Raw genomic sequence first — 11,031 nt, 5'->3', positions numbered from 1 at the left:
AGACCTGAAGGATGGTCCAAAATGTGAAAAACAGAATAAAACCCTGCTTGGCTGAACAGAAAGTGTAGAAAAACTGTGGTACAGGATAAACTGGACAGGTAAAGTAACTCTATTGATTGAAGGGCAATAATGTGAACACCTTTGTCGCAAAAATTTTCATTCTGTGTCTTTCTCCTCCTTCCTGAAGCTAATGAGGGAGAACGTAGTGATTTTATTATCTAATATGGAAAAGTACATTACTTGTTTACCTGCTTGGAAATTAAGGAAAAACAGATGCAAGAATACTAAAGGTCAGCCTTAGCCCTGTTTTTTGTTTTGTTTTGTTTTGAACTCAGGCTGCCTCCCTTCATCTATTTCCTACATCATTGTCTTTCTGATACTTACTCCGGAAGAGTTTATCCTAAATATATCATAGCCAGGATCTTAACCCAGTCTGCATTCCTATCTTTCTGTTACTGCTAGAAATATTGCTACCTTCCTACCCTACTGAATTACAAAAACGCTGTCATCTGTCACTGCTTTCTTTGTCACCCCACATATCTAGCTCTTTTTTGCTTTCCTCTCAAACTATTTACAAGACATTCTTCCACTGCCTAAGCAGCTTTTCTGCCTTCCAACTTCTCTCCCTATCATGGCCTTCTCTTTTCTTCTTGAATGCATGAGTGCACCTGTACTTCCTGCCAAAATTGTCTTCATAACTGCTAATTCTGCCTGTCAAACCTGCCTCCTCCAGCCTTTCATTGCTTTCCCCTTCACTACTTAATCTGCTCAAGCTCTTACCAAAAGCCAGAAAGGCCTCTCACACTTCTGCCCTTCTCCTTGGCTCCCGTAACTGACTGCCCCTTCCCAGTCATTCAAACCACCCTTTTAGCTATCTCCCACTGGCATGCCTGCAGCAATTAATAACATGCTCCTACAAATAAAGTATTTTTTAATACTACTGTGCAAAAAACATTTTATTATCTTCCTCTGAAGGTACTAAATAGTAGCTGGATAAATACTGTCAGTGTCTCATCTATTAATTAAATAATTTGCTATAATTTGAAGACCACTACTTTTTAAGCTAGCTGCATCACATAATTCAGACAGTGAGCCTACTAATTTGCATACCATTATTACTTCAGTCATAGGCCTGTTCCAGTCCTTCCTTTTGCTGTTGCTACGTTTGGCATCATGATCTCGAATATCTTTTCCTGTTACTTTGTATTTATAGTTATTGTTGTGCAATATCTGCTACAGATAGCACAAGATAAGGAAGGGAGAAGTAGTTCCTGAGAGTGAAAACATGACCCTAGAAAAAACTTAATATTAGTTAATTGACTTTAGGTCAGATATGGATTTATTTCCTTTACAGTTTATTTTGTAAATTCAAAATCCCTGAAAGAGTGCAAGTTTTCATTTGATACAAGGATATTTGATCCTGGACAATGATGTTACTTTATCATAATTTGCACTTACAGACTTGTGTTAAATTGCTTTGGACTTACTTCAGAGAACAAATAATGTCAGCTATTCATTGTATATTTTGCCTTACATAATAAGGGTTTTGGCTAAGTACCATCATGACATTTCTGGTCTGAAACTGCTCTTTCTTTAAACCAGAATCCATCAGACCATAGTAGTATGGAATCACGTTGAAGAACAACAGTAGCCTTACTTTTGTGTAATTTTAGATATATAACAGCCCGCAGATGACTCACTAGTATGTTGATGTTGCTGAATTAACAAATAAAGCCCTCAAACTTTTAATTAGATCTCTTTGGGAAGATCCCTAGGTTTTACAAAGTTGCACTGGAGCAGGAGAAGTTATTCTTGTTATATATTTAGGTGTAAATTAAAGTGTAGTTCATTTAAGGCTAAGCTTTGAGTATATTTCCATACAAAGCAAGAAATATGAGCTCAGGTTTTTAGAGTGCTTTGTATTTGCAAGTGCTCTCATATGGGTAATTAGTGTGCAAGAGATCTTCAGTGTGCTTGATATAAGAAACACAAACAGGTCTTTCATCATGCTCATTATACAAGAGTAATCTTTATATCAAGTACTGACTGATAATGTTAATAGCCATGATAAAACACAGTATAATGAGTAGTGCCTTCCAACAGTAAATCATGCAAAGCAACTGACTTAAAAGGGCTATTCCACATCCTTTCATTATACTTTTACAAAGCAAAGTTGAATTTTTAGTAAGCGTACAGTGCAGGAGGCCTTGAAAAGGAGCAAAATCGGGCTTTGCATTCTGCTAGATGAAGATTGCTTAATCTTTCAGAACTTCCCAGCCATGGGCAGAGGTATTTTACAGTGACTATTGTATGAGAACAAATTCAAAGGCTTTTAGATAGACTTCTGTGTAGCAGTGATGCCAGACACTATTTTCTTCTCATCTTATGGCATTAAAAGATGATGTAAAACAAGATGTGAATGATCTTGAATTTTCTGAAGCTACTATAGGGTCATTTTAATTAAACATAAAGCATTATTTTAAATATAAAGGATGGACCCTTGAGAATTACAAGATTGGTTTAATCGAAAGATATCAGGAAAAAAAATGTTATCTTTAGTTTGATTCTCTTTTTTTAATGTCAGTTTCTTCTGCTGCTGCCTTAGCATTTGGTTGGAGACAGTTCTCCGTTTTGTTTTACTACCATTTCTTCCGAGAGTAAAATTGAATAAAAAAGAGCTTGTAGAGCCTAGAGTAGGAGTAGCATTATAAACAAAAGAGCTTTTAGGAAAGGTCTGCCATTATAGTTTTCCCATTTTTGTTTCTGTGAGACATGGAAAAGGAAAATACTTCAAAAATGCATTCCATACACTGAAAAAATAGCATGAGGGTTTCAGGTCAGACGGGTTTCTGAGACTGAAAGTCCAGTGAACTCATCTGAAATTCTGCTGCTGAATCCAACAGAATTACTGTTGTGATTTGTTTTAGATTCATTCCACATTTCATTTTTAACTATTTTAAGTTCTTAACTATCGGATATATTTTAAATCAAAATAAACACACTAAATCCAATAAAATTTTTATGGCTTTTTTTTTTTTTTAATTTCTGTGAGAGACTTTGGGTGTATCGCAGTGTCAAGAGAGTTTATCATTGTTTACCCTGAATATTCTGAAAACAGAAACAATAGGTTAAAAAAAAGTATTTTTCTCCAGTCCAGGCTGACAAGTTTTGTTGTACTAGATTCTTCCGTTAATGTTTTTCCTCTTTCTTCCTCTCTCCTCTGTGCTATTTTCTATTTCCTGTGGCACAAAAACTATATGGTCCAGATATTTCCACAAAGAGAACTCTTTCCCACCTTTCACCTACTGAGAAAGGGATAATTGATACACAGACAGAGGAATATACTGTAATGAAAGACCCTTAAATTCAGATTTCTCAGCAGAAGAATCATAGAACTATCTGAGACAAGGAGCCTTGAGATCAGCTCTTCCCCTCTCTCAGGTTTCTACAGCACAATTTCAGCTCAATCAGCCTAGGAGACTTTAAATGTATATTTAAATGTCTGAGTTCCCCCATCCTGCCCAGGGCCCAGAACCCCAAAACATCAGCCCCTGCCCCAGTAAGGCCACAGCAGGGTTGGTCTCCAGCTCCCCACTGCTCTACCCTGCCCAGCCTTGGCCCCTGCTCCACCACACTGATCCATGGGACCACATCCTGGTCCTGCCTTGGCCCAGCCCTGGCCCCGCAGCCAGACCCAGCAATTATAGGACCTGATCCTGGCCCTGACCTGTGTATTGACTTCCTGGCTTGACACAGATCTCTCTCATCATCACAACATTACCTTATGGTGTGGACCCTTGGTTGGGCCTTGCCACCACCTCTGGGTCTGTCCAGTTCCCTGTCTCAAGTGCTGTGGGACAGACTGAGGAACAGGACTTGTTCTGAGGTGACATTCAAAATGTTTGGAATTGGTTTCCATTACTTGGAAGATCCTAATCAAGGAGAAATGTTTGTTAATTAAGAGTGCAGACTAGCAACTTGGTATGTTTTATTATTTCTATTTTTACCTCTCCTTCTGCCACTGTCTTCATTCTTCCTTCAGAAAGCACACCCTCTTCAAGCAGGTTTCCCTGGTCCCAAACTGCTGCTTTTCACTAAAAAAGGCTTACAGGGTTTTGAAGACACACTCATCTGGCAAACTGTACACCACTGTTGGTACCAATGAAAGACTTTCAATGCCCATGCTTGATGGCATAGGTCTTAAGAGACCCATACAAATTAAATCACATAAACCTCAAGATATGGGAGGATAATGATTTCAGGCAATCCTTCAAGGAACATCCTAGGGGAACATTTAAGGATGATATATATGTTTCACAAAAGGTCCAGGGAGAGGGATATATGCCTTCAAAAGGCTATAAACCCTTGTTAAGTACCTCACAGCTCATTGCTGCGTTTTCTTGGAATGTACTTGCAGAGTGCTAGAAAATCACCAAATATCATAGAATCAGGGAATTACAAAATGGTTGGGGTTGGAAGGGACATGTGGAGGTCAACTGGTCCAACCCCCTTGTTCAAGCAGGGCCACCTAGATCAGGTTACCCAGGACCATGTCCAGGTGGCTTTTGATTATCTCCAAGGAGGAAGACTCCACAACATCTCTGGGCAACTTGTGCAGCTCTCAGTTGTTGGCAGAATTAAGTGTTTTTCATGATATATGGAACATATTCTTGCAAAGGATAGTAGTAATTTGCAATTGCTCAGGAATTAGTTACACCGTTCAATGGGACCTTTTCTCAGAAGATGACAGTGGTGTTACTGACTGAAAAGTTGAGCTTTGTCTCAAAAAAAAGTTGGGAATGAAATGGGACCTTCCTCAGGAAATTTTGATGGTGTTGCCTGTCAGCTGGGACCCAGAACATTCTGCTGCAGAGAAGGGAGCTGTGATGGTTGAATATTTGTGGTGGTTTTACTAGGGTGGGCAGCCGAACTCCACTACAACCTCTCTCTCACTCCCTCTCCTCAAAGGGAAAGGGGGAGAAAATACAATGCAAAAGGCTCAAGGTTTGAGATAAAGATGGGGAGATCGCTCTACAATTATCATGATGGGCAAAGTAGGCTCAGGGTAGGGAGGTAGTAAGATTTATTGCCTATTACTAACAAGCTAGAGAAGTAAGAAACAAAGGAAAGAAAACAAAGAAAACTTCCCCCCATCCACCCTCTTCCACCTCCTCCCCACAAGGGGTGCAGGGGAATGGGGAATGGGGGCTGCGGTCAGTCTCTAATGCTTCGTCTCCACCACTCCTTCACGGTCACTCTCTGCCCCCGCTCCACGTGGGGTCCCTCCCACAGGATGCCGTCCTTCCCGAACTGATCCTGCGGGGACTGCCCACAGGCAGCAGCTCTTCAAGAACTGCTCCCGCATGGCTCCGTACCACAGGGTCCATACATCCCCCAGGAGCAAACTGCTCCAGCATGGGTCCCCCACGGGCAGCAGCTCCCCGCAGGCCCCCTGCTCCTGCGTGAGCTCCTCTCCACCGGCTGCAGCTCTGGCCAGGGGCCTGCTCCACCGGGGGCTCCTCCACGGGCTGCAGCATGGAGATCTGCTCCATGTGGGACCCATGGGCTGCAGGGGGACAGCCTGCTCCACCAGGGGCCTCTCCACAGGCCAAAGGGGAACTTATGCTCCAGTGCACTGACCCTGGTGTCTGCAAGGCTGTTTCTCACTCCTCTCTCGCCCTGCTGCTGTTCCCCAGCAGGTTTTTTTTTGGTTGGTTGGTTGGTTGTTTTTTTTCCCCCCCTTTTTTAAATCTGCTTTCACAGGGGCGCAAACAACATTGCTTATTGGCTCAGCTCTGCCAGCAGCAGGCCCTTGTCTAACATGGGGCAGCTTCTGGATTCTTCTCACAGAAGCCAGCCCTATGGCCCCCTGCTACCAAAACCTTGCCACGTAAACCCACTACAATATTGCTGCTGGTCTTGCCTGTCTCTGTACCATGGAGTCTGGTGGATGACCTAATCTGAATTTTGAATGAAAGCAGCTGTAAAAAAATGAAGGAAAACCAAGAAAATCATGATCACTAAAGCAGACATTTCCAGGTTTCCCGCTTTAATTGAGCTGAGTCCTTTACCATCTACCACTCTTCCAGATTACTGGTTTGAATGTGTCTTAGTCAGTATTACAGACTGATTGTTAATTAATTTCGTAAAGCCCAAAGCTTCCACATAAAGAAACAGATGAAGTTTGTACCTGACTAAAACAAAACATCAATTCTAAACAGAACTAAATGAAGATCAGGAAAAAAGCATACATCGGTGCTGAATGTACTCCTCTTCTAGCCAACAGAATATCAGTGTTTTCACAATTAATATGGGGCAGGAATTAGGCTTGTCTGCTGTAGCCAATTTTTAGACAGTCATATTTTGATTCCCTTTTAACTGTGCTGCACTGACTTACACAAAGTGTGTAAAATAACTCATAGATGTAAGAGCAGGGTGACCTACTGCCCCATAAAAATGTGGGTAAAGGAGCTTTAAAATAGAATGCTAAGTACAGTCTCCACTACATTTAATGAACTCCGTATATATATTGTCTTTAGACCCGTACTGCTGAACCTATATCTATGTTGAAGGTAAGTGAACCGTGTGTGAAGAACATTTGAGTAACACCATGCAGATAGGATGATTTAACTTTTTATATGATTTATATGTTTTAACTTTTTATACGATTTATATGTTTTAACTTTTTATACGTGACTCAGTGGTGGCAATAATATGGTAATGCTACTAGCTTTCCTGGCCCACTGTGTCTGTGAAATCACACACCATACACCAGGCAAAATTTCTCTTCACCATGTTCCCAAGCCATCCAAGGAAAGCAGAACAATCAAAAGGGAGAGTATTTTCTGCAGCAGAAAATCTCACAACAGTTCACTCTCTCTTTATGGAGTTAGGCAGTATCTAATAAGGCAGGTTGGCAACTTGATAAATTATTTATAATCAAAGCTATTTTTTAACTATTATCACTGTTTCCAATGCAGTTTCACATAGCATTTTAACAGAAGACAAATTCTATCCATTTTTTAGTTTGTTTAAAGATTATTTTTAATAGATTTTTGGTCCCTATTTAATTTTCTCACTGAGAGGCTTTTTGAATCATTCTCATCTTCCCTGCAACTGAAAACACTCTCTCTTTCAGAGATTAGATTACCACCAAGTGACCCTTCTTTGTCAGGGCCACCTGCCTGATAAAATGGTTTCTTGCTGCAAGCACCGGTAGCAAGGCAGAAGTTTTAAAACAAGAGAGTTACTGGGCCCCACTGCCTAACACTCTGCAGTTTCCATAAAGCCTGTAAATCATCCAGGTTTTCAGTGTTACTGATTGCTCTTTCTGTCCTCCAGAAGGCCTTAATCCAAGATTTAATCAAACAGCAGAGGTTCTCAAGCTTAAAAAACAAAGCAACTCCTTTTTAGAGCTAGATTAGTTGCATCTAGAAAATAACTTTTATTGCTATAAAGGTACACAAATTAATGTTTGCTCATTTACTCCACTTCTTTCAATGAATAGAAATCAGACAAGAAAAGGAAATGAACTTTAAAGGTCTTAGTAAGCAATGGTCACTATTAACTTTTTTCTTTTTTATTTTTTCATTGTTGAAAAACAAATATTCTGTTTTGGGTTTTTAGAATGAAAGTTTATGTTTTACTGCCTTACCAGCTTTGAAAATAACCTTTCTGTGTTGTCACAGAGGTAGTAAGTTCAAAGCCAAAAGTGGATGCATACAGTACAAGACTTCTGCAAATTACTCTGCACCTCTTCATAAAATTAAATCACAATCCGAAGTGATGCTCAGTTATATTTACTTAGCTCAGTTAGAGTTACTTATTTAAAATTTACTAATAGGTAATGGAACCTGGAATATATATGGAGCATAAGGTATTTGCTAAACATTCCATAAAACATATAGGCTTTCCAGGAACCCATATTCTAATGCATCTAGTTCTTCTATGTTCTGAGCTATGAAAATTCTGTTTCTTCAGTAGCTCCAGTATTGCAAAAACTTATGAGTTTTTTTTAATGTTTCATATTTTTATTTTTGCACTTTTTCTTTGTTATACCTTTATCTCCTAAAACTATGTATGTCCTAGAACATAACTATGAAAAAAAAAAAGCTTTCAAGTGTTTATAATTATAGAAAGGAGCTGATCAGTATAGAAAGAGGGTGTCTTAATACGTTAGAAACAAGAATGAAAAATTAGAGACTGATTTTTTTTTATGACGTATAATGATTTTAAAGGAGAAATGAAGTTGATTTATATGTTTAAAAATATAGTGAGACATCAATATGGTTTACCTATTCACTTTTCCAACTAATTATTTTCAGCCTGTGAAGTCTAAAAGCTGGTCCTTATCTCATTACCTTTATCAGGAGTGTCATCAGTGTAAGTTTAATCATAGAATCACAGAATCATGGAATGAAGGAATTGTAGAATCACAGAATGGTTTGGGTTGGAAGGGTCCTTAAAGATCATCTGACTCCAACTCCCCTGCCATGGGCAGGGACACCTCCCACTAGACCAGGTTGCTCAAAGCCCCATCCAGCCTGGCCTTGGACACCTCCAGGAATGGGGCAACCACAGCTTCTCTGGGCAACCTGTGGCAGTGCCTCACCATCCTCTGAGTAAAGAATTTCTTCCAATGCCTAATCTAAACCTACCCTCTTAGTTTGAAGTCATTACACTCTGTCCTATTACTACACTCCCTGATAAAGAGTCCCTCTCCAGCTTGTAGGCCCCCTTTAGGTACTAGAAGGACACTATAAGGTCTCCCAAGAGCCTTCTCTTCTCTAGGATGAACAACCCCAACTCTCTGTCCTGGTTTCATCTGGGATAGAATTAATTTTCTTCCTATTAGCTGGTATGGTGTTATGTTTTGGATTTAGGATGAGAAGAATAATGTCAATAACACACTGATGTTTTAGTTGTTGCTGAGCAGTGCTTAAACTATGCCAAGGCCTTTTCAGCTTCTCATGCTGCCCTGCCAGCAAGGACGCTGTGGGTTCACAAGGAGCTGGGAGGGGACACAACCAGGACAGCTGTCCTGGTTTCAGCTAGGACAGAGTTAATTTTCCTCCTAGTAGCTGGCAGGGTGCTATGTTTTGGATTAGGATGAGAAGAGCGCTGATAACATGCTGATGTTTTAATTGTTGTAGAGTGGTGCTTACACCAAGCCAAGGACTTTTCAGCTTCTCGCTCTGTCCTGCTAGTGAGCAGACTAGGGATGCAGCAGGAGCTGGGAGGGGACAGACCCAGGACAGCTGACCCAAACTGGCCAAAGGGGTATTCCATACCATCTGACGTCATGCTGAACAATATATAGGGGTGGCTAGCCGGGGTGAGGGGGGCCGGCTGCTCGGGGATAGGCTGGGCATCGGTCAACGGGTGGTGAGCAATTGCATTGTGCATCACTTATTTCGTACACATTATTATTATTAATACTGTTATTGTTATTATTATTATTATTGTTATTATTATTTTCCTGTCTTAATAAACTGTCTTTATCTCAACTCACAGGCTTCACTTTCCCGTTTCTCTCCCCCATCCTGGAGAGGGAGGGGGGAGGGTGAGCGAACGGCTGTGTGGTGTTTGACTGCCAGCCGGGCTAAACCACAACAGTCCTTTTGGCACCCAACGTGGGGCCCGAAGGGTTGAGATATCGACAGATTTGACCAGAGTGTGTTAAACTAAAATTGGTATAAGTATTCGACCTGCTTAATAGTTGCTAGTCACAATGTTGGTTGCCTTAATCTCAAGTCTGCTGTGCCTGTTTCCCAAATTGAGTTTTATAGCACGTTACTTTCTGTATGTGCTCCCTGTCGTGCTGTTTATCCTTTCCAGGCCCTGGTTTAAGATTGTTATGGTACTGTGTGGTGTAACGATGGCTTATGAAATGATGAGATTTCTGGTCATGACTCTAACCTGGTATTTGTACTCAGCACTGTCGTCGACTCTATACTTCGGAAACCATATCTCAGAAACTATTAGCAATTACATCTATTGCCTTTTTTCATCAGGGATCCAATCTGTGGAGGGGACAGGGGAAGATATTTTTTCCTACCTGTTCACTCTCCCTTCCTCCTTCACCACCCTCTTATTCCCTGAGCTAGTTACGGTAGCTCTCCAAGATGTTGAATATCCTTGGGATACTCAGACCAGCATGTTCTTGCTGTTATGTCTCCTGAATGTGCTTCAGGTTTTGTTTAAGGTTAAACAACTACTTAGGAATCATCTGGAGATCTGTCTTGAGGCGGGATAGTTGCGAGTGGAAGGGAGTGTGGGAGGATATGGGCAGGTTTCTAGAGCAGTGGGCACCTCCAGTGTTTTGGACATTCACCCCTGAACAACTGCAAAATCCTAAAAAACTGGTAGAATGCTTGAAAAAAAGGTGTCATGACTCTGGCAGTTCCAAAGTGACACAAATCACTGTGGCGTGCTGGGGTCTGGCTTGTGCCTATCGAGCTGCAATTGATGCTACTATCAAGCTAGTGACAGACCCTGCAGCCGTTCCAGTTCCAGCTCCCGCAGCCGTTCCAGTTCCAGCTCCTGCAGCCGTTCCAGTTCCAGCTCCCGCAGCCGTTCCAGCTCCAGCTCCTGCAGCCGTTCCAAAAAAATATGGAACGCTTCACGAATTTGCGTGTCATCCTTGCGCAGGGGCCATGCTAATCTTCTCTGTATCGTTCCAATTTTAGTATATGTGCTGCCGAAGCGAGCACTGTTGTGCACTGTGAGGACTGTTGTGGTTTAGCCCGGCTGGCAGCTAAACACCACACAACAGCTGACTCAAACTGGGCAAAGGGATATTCCATACCATATGTAGTCATGTGGAACAGCAAAACTGGAGGAGTTGGACAGCGGGGCTGTCACTGACTGGGGACTGACTCGACATCAGTCAGCAAGTGGCAAGCAATTGCACTGTGCATTACTTGTTTCTATTATTCTTATTATTATTATCCTTCCTTTTCTGTCCTATTAAGCTTTCTTTATCTTAACCCATGAGTTTTACCTTTTTTCAGATTCTCTCCCCCTTCCCAG

At 41.3% G+C, this 11,031-nt stretch overlaps 1 non-coding gene across 1 annotated transcript; it reads right to left on the bottom strand.

The window, feature by feature from the left end:
• Positions 1–10,605: 10,605 nt before the first annotated feature.
• Positions 10,606–10,712, bottom strand: LOC121064220. Its single transcript, XR_005816420.1, has one exon. It is a non-coding gene; the product is annotated as a U6 spliceosomal RNA (small nuclear RNA).
• Positions 10,713–11,031: the final 319 nt, after the last annotated feature.

Source organism: Cygnus olor, chromosome 1 (assembly GCF_009769625.2).
Source record: "Cygnus olor isolate bCygOlo1 chromosome 1, bCygOlo1.pri.v2, whole genome shotgun sequence".
Lineage (NCBI taxonomy): Eukaryota > Metazoa > Chordata > Aves > Anseriformes > Anatidae > Cygnus > Cygnus olor.
The sequence above is the reverse complement of the archived record's forward strand: the minus strand, read 5'-3'. Positions and strand labels throughout refer to the sequence as shown.